This window comes from Sus scrofa, chromosome 1 (assembly GCF_054392235.1).
Source record: "Sus scrofa isolate SSC_HxYL_T2T_F1_AM1 chromosome 1, Sscrofa_HxYL_maternal_Yorkshire_Landrace_v2.0, whole genome shotgun sequence".
In the NCBI taxonomy this organism is placed as follows: domain Eukaryota; kingdom Metazoa; phylum Chordata; class Mammalia; order Artiodactyla; family Suidae; genus Sus; species Sus scrofa.
Genome location: NC_139383.1, coordinates 251,985,491 through 251,999,741, shown reverse-complemented (window position 1 = coordinate 251,999,741; position 14,251 = coordinate 251,985,491). Strand labels below are relative to the sequence as shown.

The window sequence follows — 14,251 nt, the reverse complement described above, 5'->3', positions numbered from 1 at the left end:
TGGGGAGATACATAAGCAAAGAAGAATTTTGCTGTGATTCACTCAGCAAAATTATTTATAACAGCTAATAACGAGGGCATGACTCAGGAAATCTCTTCATTTTGCCTATTTAAAAGAGACCTCAGGGAAAATGTCAAAAGGTCAATACTGCTTTCTGGATACCAGACTGATATTTCTTGTCCATATGATCTAATGAGTTGAGACCAGAAGTCATCCAGAATACTTAGGCTACATGCCACTTTGTCCTTGTCATATCTCCTCCCTGTGAGCAAAGGTGTTGGCACCTCCACTTCATGGCATGAAGAATAGTGTGCTTCAAGCCTGACTCTCCTCACCCCATGCCTATGTTCTTTCTCAAGGCCTTCTTCCTCTGCCTGTTCTCCTGGGGTCTGGTCCCCATCACATAAATTCACTCCGTACATCCAGGGACTTGTGCAGGGAGAGGAGGCAACCTCCTTTGCTTCCCCACTCATGGCAGTTTCTCACCAGCTTTCAGAGTCCTCGGATTGATGCATCCTTATTATGTGGCACTGGCCATCTGTCTTGACAGCAGTAACAGGAGAAGAACTATGGAATCCAGTTCACTATACACTCAAGCTGCATCAGAGGTGGAGTCTTGTTTCAGAAACAAGAAAGCTGTTTTAAAGAACATGGTCCAGGAGTTCCTGTCGTGGCACAGTGGTTAACGAATCCGACTAGGAACCATGAGGTTGCGGGTTCGATCCCTGCCCTTGCTCAGTGGGTTAACGATCCGGCGTTGCCGTGAGCTGTGGTGTAGGCTGCAGATGCGGCTCGGATCCAGCGTTGCTGTGGCTCTGGCGTAGGCTGGTGGCTGCAGCTCCAATTCAACCCCTAGCCTGGCAACCTCCATATGCCGTGGGAGCGGCCCAAGAAATAGCAAAAAGACAAAAAAAAAAAAAAAAAAAAAAAAAAGAACATGGTCCAGGTTTACTGTGCTAGTTAAACCATGTCCAGAGTATCATGTTCAGTTCTGGGTTCACACATCTACTTAACCTGAGCAGGTTATGAGGAGACCGGAAACAATACTCTGTGGAGGATGCTGAAAGAAACCGTGAATATGGCAGTGGTAATACCTAATCTCAAAAGGATTGTCTTGAGGCAAAGAACTCTGATACGGCTTCCGGTGGTCCTGGTTGGGGGAGGTAGGACAAGTGGGAGAAAGCTCTAGTCAGGAGGTTTCACTTGGTAAGAGGACCCTGCCTGTGGCACAGAACTTCCTAAAGGTGGGATGAATGGTGATGATCTCTCTTTGTCTGAGGGTGTCCTTGCAGAGGCAGAAGGAGCATGGGACTGGGGGAAGGGTCAGGTTGGCACCAAGCACCGGTTACAGATGAAATGGAGCCCTTGGGGTTTTCATTGCAAAGATAGGATCTGCCTTCTTATTTTTGCATTTTCAATTCATGACTCAAGGAAACATAACAGCCAGGAACTTTTTGGAACATACAAGAGTCCAAGGTAACCAGTTGTAAATGACCCGAAAACCAAAGGCGCCCACATTTAGTAAATTTGCTTGCAATAAACATCATTCCTATTTCCAGCATTCTTGCATCCTTAAACAGAGACTGTCATTTCTGGCTCCAACTTCAAAAACAATAACATACCCTTAGGGCTTGTGATCCACACTAGAGAAATCCTTAGCTCAGTCATTGAGAACCATCTGAAAGAGTCGTTATATCTCATTCGAATCAAACCAAACCTGCAAATATTTACCGAGTACTTCGCTGGTGCAAGGAGAACCAAGATGGGTGAGATCCGGTCCCCGCCATCTAGGTACCAACAAGAAGGTGATGGGGAGGGAACAGATTGGTGAAAAGCTTAATTATCATGTCACCTCTTCCAGCACTTTTCCCATTTTCATAATAATTTGTTTAAAATTGCCTGCTGCCGCCCTAGGCTGTGAGCTCCTCAGGGACAGAATAGCTCATTGGCTAAGACTGATCATTTTCACTTATAAAAACTGACTTCACCTCCTCACCAGACCATGTGTCAGCTGTAACTTTGGATGCTTGCTTTTCTGACCCATACTTTTGTTTCTTTATGGTAATAACCATTAGTGTTTGAATTAGATTAAATAACACGTGCAAACCGCTTAGCACTGTGGCCTAATATATACATATGTGCTCAGTAAATATTTGCTGCCGTTGCTGCTGCTACTACTACTATAGTGAGGGTTGCTGTAATGTATGGGTTAGTTTCTAAAGTAAATTCATAAGGTGAAATCCATACCTGATTGATATGATACTTCAAAATCCCACCTTGCGTGTCCCTAGAAGTGTATGTACTTCAAAAGAAAAATCTCCCATAGTTGCCAGCACAACTTTCTCTCTTACAGGGTTGGCCCATTCAAATTTATAACAGCTAATAATGAGGGCTTATGCCACGGTAGGCACTGATCTAAACCTTTATATATACAGTCTATTTAATTCCATGTTGACTGTATAAGTATTAGGATTTTCTCCAATTCATCTGTGAAGAAACTGAGGCACAGAATACTGCTCTTAACTCCTGGGCCTGCCCATCTCTCCTAAGGTAGATAGGATAGGACTACACCCTAATGCTAATGTCATTGTTCCCAACCATTTCCACAAGTCCTAGAACACAGCAAGTGTTCAGTAAATGTTTGAAAAGGAATGAATTCTTCAGGTGACTAGTTGTAGAACATCCTGCCTTTGTGGAGGCAATCCATATCCCCATAAACTCTCAGGCAGCAGAGGGGAAATGGGGCTGGAGTGAGGCCATCAGGGAGGGTACGCATCTCAGAAGCCTCTTTGGTCTTCTCTCCTCATGCTTAGCCAGTTCCTAGATTTCATCTCCATTCTTAATCACCAACTCATTCCCAGCTCACATGATCCCACAGATTATAGGCTAAGTCTTTATCCCACGCCACTCTCACCCTGTGTCATCTTGGAGCCACTATGTCACCACTGGGGTAATGGTGTGAAGGGGGCAGAAAAAGAGGCTTATCTTCTTTAGCACACTTCAGAGGGACTCCAGTAGATCAATGTTTCTCTAAACTGGGGTGATGGGAGGAGGTATAGAGATGTGTTCTCAAGGGTCCATGAGTTTTCTCTGGGGGTTTTTAAGAGATGTGTATTTATTTCAATTATGACGTGACAAAAATTGGTATTAGTACACTCTAGAGGTTGAAACTGCACACCCTGGAGTCAGAGTTCCTGGATGCAAATCCTAACTTTGCCACTTGGCAGAGTGTGCCCTTCTACCTGGGTTCCTGGACAAGATGAGAAGTTGAATAAAGTAAACGAATTTTTCCTCTTGACCTTCTTTCCTTCCACCTTATTCAGGCGAGTGAGGAACCCATTCTAGTTTGTATTTACAGTTAAGTCCTTGCCTTTGTACTAGACTTGCTGGAGGAAGTGACACCTGAACTGATGCTGAAAAAAGTGAGCAGGCATCCACCAGTACATGTGTTACGTAAGCCATTAAGTTTCTTTCTACAGTGCCTTGTGGTTTGCAATGAATTCTCCCATGCATTTGGTCCTGACAAAACCTAAATGAAGTAAGGAAGCAATACATAAATTTATATGTAGCTAATCTGCATTATTCACAGATTCCACAAGTACCAGTTCGCCTGCTGGTTAAATTTTATCTGTAATCCCCAAATCAACACTTGCAGTACTTTTCAGTCATTTTCAGACACAGGCAGAGCAGTGAAATATTTGAGCACCCACTGCACGCGTTCCCAGCTGAGATCAAACAAGGTGACGCTTGGCCTTCTTACTTCAGTTCTCATACTGCAAACAAGTGTCCTTTTTGCTGTCTATTTAGTGCTACATTTTCCACATTCTGTGCTCTTTTTGGTAGAGATTTTGCTGTTTAAAATGTCCCTAAACATAGTGGTGCACAGGGAGGCTGTCATGTGTCTTATAGAGAAAATATATGTTAGATGAGCTTCATTCAGGCATGAATTCCAGTGCTGTTGGCTGAGAGTTCAATGTCAATGAATCAACAATAATATTAAGCAAAATTGTCTTTAAACAGGAACACACAGAAAACAAGGTTATGTTTCCCCTCAGAATAGCAGTTCAAATATTTGTTAATACAGCATTCCCAGTCACATTTTATAGGCCAAACTGTCAGAAATAATGAGAATACAGTGCAGATTTATTATATAATATATACAGTATAAAAAATAAAGGGAACTGAGGCTCAGAGAGGTTAGAGAATTTTCCCCAAAGCCCGAGGTCACAGATCTCCTGGGTCCCAGGCAGGTCTGAGTCCATGCTCCATCTACTACTACCTTCTGCCTTTAAGGGGGGTTCATGGCCAAAAGTGTTGTGTGAACAATCGCCATTTGCAGAATTTGGGTAAGGAGGATTCACTCCAGATGTTTTTAGCCTCTCCTTCGCTATACTAGTCTGTGTTGCCCCTTCTCTCTGTCCCTCTTTGTTTTTGGATCATCTGTAATTACCTTGTTATCACATGGAAGATCCTTCCAAGCAAATGAATCTGTAGGTACTTCTTGCTATGTAGCACACGTCTTTCCAAGGAGGGATCTAGGAAAAGAGCAGGACAGCCAACCTGGGGATCAACTCCTGTTGAAGCTTATACATGAGCCAATGACAGTTCTCCTCCCTTCTTACCAATATTTTAAACTCTAGAATGGAACAGATGGAAGGAGAGGTGTTAAAGGGACATCTGCAGCCTTCTTGATCCTCGCCCTCTGCTCCCCCACCAGACTTCACAAACCCTTGCAATTCCTACCCCTCCCCATTGAGGAGCAATACCTTTCTGTAAGCGTTTCCAAACACTCAGTTTAATTTTTGGAAATTTAGATCCAACATATCTCTTTTCACAGGTCCCACAATGCTTTAGTGATGATGAGTTTGACAGGCATGACAGAAGAAAGGCAGGAGGGCGGAGGAGAAGAGAGAGGATTAACAAGTGTCTAAGAAGTGGCGTTTATATTTAGAATTTCCTTCCTTTCAAGGGTTGGTGTGCCAGTCAGGACTCTTATTATAAACAACAGAATCCACTTAGCTCATTTTAATAGAAAGAGAAATTATTAAAGAATATTACATAGTTCACAGAATCTCCAGGACAGCCAAGGAGTTCAGCATAAAGGTGGCCACCCAGGGAAATGCCCAAACCAAAAAGTGCGATTACTCCTTCAAAGAGCCCACGGGCAACATGCCTCGCATAAACACCATGGCCTTCACCAAAAACACTGAGCGCTGAACACCAGAACCAGAACCGCAGGCTCTGACACCTCCAAGGCTTTCTGTTCCACTTCCTAATTGGATTTTTCCATGGGCACATCTGATTCATGGAGCTCAGGTCACACAGCTAAGGGACTGACCTGGTCTCAGACCTAATGGATCCCCAAATGGGGACCAGGTCAACTTGTTAACTTGCTGAGTGACCTCAGGGAAGTCACTGAATTCATTTGTTCTAGTTTCCTCATCCTTAATATGGAGGATTCAGCTCAGTGTGCTCTTAAGGTGACTTTCAGCTCAGAAATGCTGTAATTTGGTAATTTTAAGCATCTGAGAATGTTTTATTTAGCACTCAGCCACCCCAGGATGTTTGGTAAAATCTGATCATTTGGACAAGTCCCAGGAAAAGAACAGATCAGAGCCTGCATTGGGTGTTGGAAGCCCACCTGATGGGAGAATATGTGTATATAGTGGGAGGTAGGGAGGTCGCTGATGAGAGTATGGAGACTTTTAGAACTAGAAGGAATTAAAAACTATTCAGGTTTCCCCCTCTCTCTCTTTTTCTCTTTCTCTCTCTCTCTTTCCTTCCTTCCTTCCCTCCTCCCTCCCTTCCTTCTTTTCTTCCTTCCTGCTTTCTCTTTCTCTCTTTCAATTATGGAAACAGCCTCAGAGAAGGAAATAATGAATCTAAGGTCACAGAGCTAGTTAAAGGCAGGACTGGGAATAGCATTAGCTTTTCTGCTTTCCATTCCAGGGTTCTTTCCCCAGTGCAGGAATGACAAACTGATTTCCTTCCCTTTCCTGTGCTAATTCTAATGAAATAGCAACGGCTACCTTGAGCATGGTCTTTAGGAAGGCTCCCAGGTCTTTCAGGACTCAGTGGGAAGAGTGCTGTAACTGATTAGCAATGTCTGTCATGACCACAGGAGGGGAGAATAGTCACCCGGGTTTTGCCATCCCTAATTTGCCAGGTCTCATAGAACCAAATTGTCAGTGAGGAACTAGAGGCTCATTCTCCATTGAGAACCAATAGATGAAAGAAAAATGGAAAACGGTATAGCTAGTCCTGCAGAAGACTCTTGAAAGTACTTAGCCCCAAATTAAGAGGTGATAGTCAGTGTATGCTTAGGGAACCATCTCACACCTACATTCAAAGTTTGCTAAGTAACACTGGAAACAAAGAGAATTGCAAACTGTTAAAAGGGCATGTGAAAGCCAGGATGTGAGAGCTGGGGGAACAAGTTCCTAGAAAAGCAGAATAAGATAGCAATTAAGTTAGTGACACACTGTACAATACGCACCCAGAAGTAGGGTTTTTTTGGGGGGAGGGGGAGTGAGGGGTTATATTGTTCTAACTAAAATATCCCTGCTTAGACTAAGACAGTAAAATTAATTGATTTATTTTCATGAACAGTTATATGTAAAATCTATAAGAGCCTGTGAATTGGGCAATCCCAAGCCTAAATTTAATTCTAGTTAATGATAATAATAATAATAACTATCTTAATCCTCATTAGAATCATGTGAGATAAATACTGTTATCATCACTGTTTCATAGATGGGAAAACTGAGCTTTAGATGGCCTGAGGGACTGCCCTAAGATCATACAATAAAAGGGCAGCAGACCTGGGATTTGACTAGAACTCAGGATTTTTTTCCTTCATGTTAATTAAAAGCAGAGTCCAACCTGAGGCATGTTTGAAAATCTGTGGGATTTACTAGACGTGAGGTATGGACCTTTGCAGAACTGGCCCTGAAATCCTAACCCCTCTTAGCAGAAAATCGACATGATCTTCCTCTTGTTTTCATCTACTGAAATTCAAATCACCAAACTTCTTAGCCTCTCTGGGAAAACTAAACGACTCACCACCGCTTCAAAGGAAGCTCATGGGGTTTGTGCACAGTGATTTCACATCTTCCCTGAAACACCAACACAGCCAATCCAGGTTAAAGGATATCAGCATTGCCACATACTCTTCTTTTTCCCAAATTAATCAAGAAGTAGGAATTTCTGACAAATGCCATCTGCTGATTTTTCAGAGAGACAAGTTTTGGTGGTGTGACCAGCAGGTGCCTCGGCTTTTTCTAGCATGCAGTACCAAAATAGTCACCATGGCAACCCTCAGAGGGCAGACTTCCAAAGAAATGCATTGTGAGCACAGAAACTCTAGAGCACTTTCAAGCAAGAAGGAAGGAGGCTCAGTGGGCAGGTTTCCAATGAGGGGAGCAGGAGCTTCTCTGCACACCCCCAGGCAGGACCCCAAGTTTCTATGTAGTTGGTACAGCCAGGCTCTCAGTTACCCTGGGGCTCATGCTCCCAGGAAGAGAGAGAAAATGTGAATCTGTGGGGCGTGGCAGGCAGAACAGGCAACTCCCTGATTTTTTGCAGGGACTAAAGTGGCTTGGGAGTGGGACAAGTCCCTTGGAGGAAGGACAAAAGAGGTGGGGCCCTGAGGTGGGAGACAGGAAACTTGGGTCCTAATCACTAACCAAGTGACCTTGGGCTGTTGACCACCTTTCCAAGTCACAGCTTCTCATTTGTGAAATGGGGGTGGTGAACTCACTCTGCCTCATCATGGGGGAAATTGAGGATATATCACCCTTGTGGAGGCTTTTGGTAAAATGCTCAGTGGGCAGCGAAGGGCAAAAAGAGCATAGGCTCAGCTACTTTCTGATCCTATGAGCCTGCGTAGGTGTCAGAGCATCCCAGGCTTCGTTCTCCTCACCTCACAGGGAAGATAATAAGAGCTGCATGGCCATGTGAGTGTTCAGGTTAATGGGGTACACATGCGTGATCAGGGGTGCAAGTCTGTGCTCCTTCCCATGGGCTCCTGGGACTTATAAATCCGTGGCTCGCCTATGACCTGGGTTTCCACGCTCCCCTATGGTGTTAGAAGCACACATACCAAGACAGGATTACACATGAGGATTTTACTTGGGCAAACACTTGAAAGAAAAGGGAGAGGCCAGCCAGGATGCAAGTCTTACCCGAAACCAGGATGTAGGGAAAGAATTTTGGGCAGAAGCACCCTAGACCCACCATATGCTCTCAGCAGGCTCAGCAAGGCCATGAGGGAGTCTTCAAATCTTAGTCTGCTATAAGAGAAGGCCCTACCTCCTGGATGCCAGGAGTGCTAGCACCCCCGCCTCACTCAGTGGCTGATTGGCTGCATGAACCCATAGGAAGTGTGGCTTCAACAAAGATGTGCACAGCAGCTGGGACCCTTGGTCAGTTTGGTTCCGTGTCTGCAAAGCATGTCTTGTGGCACTGCAGCTATCCCCCATACTAACATCTTTCACTTTGGCACCCACAACAGGTGCTTTTCTCAGCCCATACCTCCACTCCCGGAAACTTGCACCCTACACCCACAGTCCCCTCATCCAGACCATTATGAACTTGGGCTCCAAGATGTCTCTAGACCTTAACTCTGGGAGAAATAATATTCTTGGTTAGGTTATATAGCACAGCTGCAAGTGCCCCATGTCTCTGTCTATACTTAAGTGCACATGTGTGGGTACACATGCTTATTTGTCAGTGTGCATGTATATAAGTGAGCATATGTGGATGAGCATTTATAATTGTGTACATTCATGTGAATTTATACAATGATATCTAGAACTATGCTAAGCGTTTTACCATAGTATCTTCATCTTTCCAACTATCTTCGAGGTAGATAAGGTAGATAAATCTAAATGTTTTCCCCACCACGCCATTCAGCTAATACAAAAGCAGAGCCCAGGATTGAATTAGGAATGTTTTCTTTGAGATCTGAGCTCTTGTCCTCCCCATCACACCTACTCATATGGCCATTTGTTGCATGAAACCACGTATGTAGGTATATATAAGAAAGGTTAAGACAGAAGAGGGAAATACACCATGGAGAGGTTAGATTGATTATAGATGGGTGGCTGATAAAGGGACATGCTCTCAGAAGTCACACACACTCCCCCCATATAATTCTATTTGTGTATGTCATCTGGAAACATACTGCATTCCTCCTATAAGAATTTCTATATAATAAGCTACAGCACAAATTTTAGAAATTCTAAGAAATTTGAGGCTCTGATTCTTCTAGTATAATCCTACAGGAGTCCCTTTCCTTGTCCTTTCCCCAAATCCTTGCTTCCATGGCAATTTTTTCAGACTGCCTTGTGGAGGTTGTTTTGTCCTGATTGAGAGGTAGTTTAAAAAAACACAATAAACTCACTAAAAAAAGAAAAAAGAGAAAAACAAAAACACTGTAGTTCTCCTAATCATTTGTCTTTGCTTATTTCCTGGCAGAATGAAATACTAGTCTGGAGAAATGGATTTAGAATCTATATCAATTACCATTTATTGAATACAGGTACTGTGCTTGAGATCTTCATAAACCATCCGTATTTGAATTTGGTTCTTATCAAAATGATCCCTATTTTACAGATGAAGAACTAGGGCTGTAAGAAGTTAGGAGACGTGGTCAAGTTACTCTGTTCATAAGTGGACAGAACAGACACTGAAGCTGGGCTTTGCTGGATCTACAGCTTGTCTCTTCCACTCTTTTAACACTAAGTAGAAGGCACGATCTGCCCAAATGCTTGATGTTCCACAGTTTGTTAATTCTGCTGTATGCTGGGAGCCTGCCGGACCAGCCAACCCCAGAAGGGCCGCTTGGGGCCAGGGCAGATAGATTTACCTGGAAGAGCACCAGCCTGGCTATCAGCATATCCGCTTTCTTCCCATTTCCTTTTGCAACCTCCTTTCTGCGTTCACAATGACAGTCCAACCTCTGCCTGTCCTAATTGTCATTCAAGCCTTTTTTCTTTTTAAGGATTTTGAGGAAGAAAACTATTATATCTTCAAAAGGGTCCTGGAAATCAGAAGCATCTGGAGATTTTGAGCTGTTAACACAGAGAAGTGGCAAAAGTACTTTCTAGGACATCCTTAGGAGCCCAAAGGACAGCTAAAGTCAGCATGGCTGGATCTGAACAGATTTCCAAAGCACGGCCATAAGCAGGTGAGGGCTGTAACAAAGGCCTTGATATTTGGAGAGCACCATAGTCTGTCACATGCTTACAACCCCACACTCTCAGTCCTCATAGCAACCCCACGCAATGAGTGGTGTTACCCCTTTTCACAGCTGAGGAAACTGGTCAGAGAGGTAAAGTGACTTGCCCAGTGGCAGACAGCTAAGAGGTGGAGATGAAACTTTAACCCAGTTCTTTTGATTCCAGGCCTTTCATCTGAGGATTGTATCTGTGTGGTCCTCATACCTGTACCAAAGGCCAATGTCGGGGTCAGTGAAAAATAGCAGAGGAGCCTGGAAAAAGGAGCATCTGTAAAAGGTCAAGAAGTTGCCTTTGTCACCTTGGGTTGCCATAACCAATACCATAGACTGAGTGGCTTAAACAAAAGATGTTTATTTCTTGAAGTTCTGGAGGCTGGCAGTCCAAGATGAGGGTACAAGCATGGTTGGGATCTGATGAGAGCCCTCTTCCTGGTTTGCTATCTTCATGTAGCAGGTAGTGAAAGCAGAGAAAGGAAGCTTTGTTCTGTCTCTTCTTCTAAGGGCAGTAATCCCATCATGTGGGCCCCACCCTCATGACCTAATTACCTCACAAGGGCTCCATCTCCAGATGCCATGCATCAGGGATTAGGCTTTCAACATATGAATCTGAGGGACACAAATATTCAGGCCATAGCAGAAGTAGAGAGCCTTGGAGACTCACTTCATCTGGTGCAATGAACCAAGCACCATGCTAGGCACTGGGGATATGGCATGAACAAGACCACCTAGACCCTGCCCTAAGGGAGTCACAATCCAGTGAGGGAGACCCAAGTTAAAAAAGCAACTCCAACACAGAGTGATAAGTGTTCTGGGAAAGGAACATACAGGCTGTTGGAGCACATGGGAGGGTTCCTCACCCAGACTTGGTACTTGTTCTGTTGATTGATTTTCCAAGTACATGGAACTGACTTAAGATTTGGGGTAGAATTGAAAAAGGAGGTGGTGGCTGTGGGACGAGAGTTTCAGGGATGCTTCCCAGAAGATGCGTACAGCCTTTTAAAGCTAGAGTCTTGAGGAGTGGGTAGGACTTTGATGTGAAAGGATTTGGAGAGGATTTCAGCCTAGGAAAGCGCCTGGTCCCTGGTAGAGGTATGAATGGGAATATGCCCAGTGGACAAAAGCTAATCTCCAGAGTCCTGGTGCAAGGTACCAGGAGACACAGCTGGGAAAGCAGATGGGCAGCAAGTCAGGGCTTCTGAGTCTTTGGCCATGGGGAGCCTTTGCTTTTTGAGTGGGGCAGTGACACCATTGGACATGCATCTTGAAAAGGTGGTTTTCAGGGAAGTTTGGATGATATTGGGGAGAAGCTAGAAGGATGGTACCCATGCCAGTGTGTGGGTGAGAGATGATAAGGGCATCAATCCTGAGGCAAGAGCTCAATCAGTGGGGCCGTCACCCTAGATGGCAGAATCCAGAGGGGGCAGAGCCAGAGAGTAAACCCCAATAGTGTATGAGAAAAAGTCGAAGATCCACTTGGTGAAGTGGATCCAAGTGTCAAGCTCAGGGTTAGGGATGAAAAGAAGGAACCAGAGGGCTAGAGCAGGGAAAACAGGGACGCAATGGGAGTGGGGAGGAAGCAAGGGGTGTAAGGGCTCTTGCTAGAAATGGGCCTCAGACCACTAACTCTGTGTGTTCACATGCACCCATGTTTGTGTGTGTGTGTGTGTGTGTGTGTGTGTGTGTGTGTGTGAGAGAGAGAGAGAGAGAGAGAGAGAGAGAGAGAGGAGGGGGGAGAGGTTGTCTGTGTGGATATGTGACATATGCAGAAGCATGTGCTGAGCAGGGAGAAGAGATGACCTGGGTTAAATGGTGACAGACCAGGAGGATAATGAGCATCCCCTAAGAGGTTAGATGGCAGACACACAGACAGAAGCACCCACATGGGCCATCACCCCTCAGCCACCTGAATCCAGAGAATGCAGATCAATGAGCTTTCCGCAGAACTGTTCTATTCCCCTTGGTCCTGCCCCAGGATAGCAGCACCCTCAGCCACACCAGCTGTCCAATCTGTCACCCAGCCACCATACCCACTAAGTGATGCGCAAGGCACAGAGAGAAAAACCCAAAGTTGTTTTTTTTTGTTTGGGGTTTTTTTTTTTTTTTAAGATTTGAGTCAAACAGCTTTCTGACACTTCCCACAGGTTTCTAGGGGTTTTGCCCAGCACTCGGGGCTAGGGAAACTGGTTTTTCTCCAGGCTGGTCATTCCAGGGGGTTCCTTTGAAGGCTTCCTGCAGTGTCCAGGAGTAAGCAGCCTCCTGGACAGTGACCATATGCCCTGGTGAGACTCTAGATGAGAATGAGGAGCATTTCAGAGACAATCCTCCCCAGATCCTTTTCAGCTCTGTGATTCCTTCCTTCCTTTCCTCCCCAGCTTGGCTAGAGTTTTCTGCCCAGCAGACTTCTGTGAGAGCATCTTAGAGCAATTCAGCCATCCCACTTCACAGGAGGTGAGCTGACCCCTTGCCGGCCGGTGGGTACTATACCCACAGCCCAGGGCTTTTCTGTCTGCCCTCCCTCCTCTCCTGCTGCTGACGCACTCGTCCTATAATAAGCCTCTGTTACTTGGAGCTGGGGCAGCTCGTAGTAAGCTGAAACCGCTACTATATTTACACTCTTTCCACATTTAGACAAAAGCTATTTTTAACAGAAGGTCTATTTGTGGGGGTTGCCCACGTCACACTCCGTTCACATGCATCTCACCATCCTGAGTCTATTATTTTGATTTCACACTTGTACCAGGTCTCTTACCTTCCCTCCTTCCTTCCATCATTTTGCTTTCATTTTGTCTTTCCCTCTCCAATTTGCGTCCTTTCGTTTCCTAAGAGGAAATGAGAATGAGAGGTCTTTGGCAGGCTGTGTTATCAGAGTTTTTCTGGGGACACCGGGCGCCATCCACACCGGGCAGAGTGGGCAGGGGGCGCTAGGCCTGTGGTTCGATTTCAGTGCCTGCTGGCAGGGGAAGAGCACAGACCCCCATCCCCACGGGCTTGAGAATGGCCTGTTTACTTTAGGCAGGATGCTGGGACAGTTGCAGCCTGGCCTTCCTTCTCCATGGCATTCCAGCTCTGTGCGAGCGTATGTATGTGCTTTTTGGGGGGAGAAGGATGAGCAAGATCAGAAGAAGATAAGCAATGGGTTCATTGTTCATGCAGAGCCTTTTTTTTTTTTTTTCTAGCTTAAAAGTTAATCGTGTCAGACTTCTCTAAGAAGACAGAGTTTTGTATATTTTGAAGAAAGAGGGTTTCATACTTTCTAGGAGAATGATCCACTTACAGGAAGAGGAGGGAAAATCAGTGGAATTAACACATATTAAGTGCCCGCTGTGGTCAAGCACTGTGCAAGCACCGTGGAAACCCGGACCCTGACAATGATGCTGGAGGGGGGGGTCCTGCCACACCCAGCTTACAAGGGAGGAGATTCAGGCCCAGAGAGTCGTGACTGGCTGGCCTAGATTCACCTAGCTTGTCACTGGCTCTGCTGGGACTGAAATCTTGTGTCTGGCTACAAAATGCATGCTAGCGCCAATTCTCACATCTTCCCTACTACTTCCTTCTCACCTCTCAAAACAAAATACAATCTTTATTAATGCTGTTTTTATTATTTTCTTTCTCTGGCTCTGCTCCCCTCCTGACCCCCCACCCCAACTAGAAGAGACCTTTCCCACCTTGGAACCCTTGGCCTTGCTTGTTTCTTTAGATTCTGAGCAGTGACTAATCTGAGACACAGTCACATTGGAATCTAAAAAGAACACTACATGGAGTTCCCATTGTGGCCCTGCAGGTTAAGAACCCAACAAAGTATCTGTGAGGATGCAGGTTTGATCCCTGCCTCAGTGGGTTAAGGATTCAGCATTGACGCGAGCTGCAGAGTAGGTTGCAGATGTGGCGCAGGTAACACATTGCTGTGGCTAAAGCGCGGTTCCACCCCTAGCCTGGGAACTTCCATATGCCACAGGTGCAGCCTTGAAAGAGGAAAAAAACAAAAAACAAAAATCAAAACCCATGTTGTCA

General features: G+C 45.1%; 1 protein-coding gene across 39 annotated transcripts in view; it reads left to right on the top strand.

Moving 5' to 3' along the window:
- Positions 1-14,251, top strand: part of ALG2 (ALG2 alpha-1,3/1,6-mannosyltransferase) — a 588,615-nt gene that overhangs the window by 424,790 nt on the left and 149,574 nt on the right. For 3 of the 39 annotated variants that reach the window (XM_084978697.1, XM_084980197.1, XM_084991029.1), the window contains one exon: positions 10,004-10,189. The exons of 35 other annotated variants lie outside the window; for them this stretch is intronic. The gene's annotated coding sequence lies outside the window, so the exon portion shown is untranslated. Of the gene's footprint in view, positions 1-10,003; positions 10,190-12,612; positions 12,689-14,251 lie in introns of all 39 variants that reach the window. One more of the 39 variants, XM_084981404.1, reaches the window with a different exon arrangement.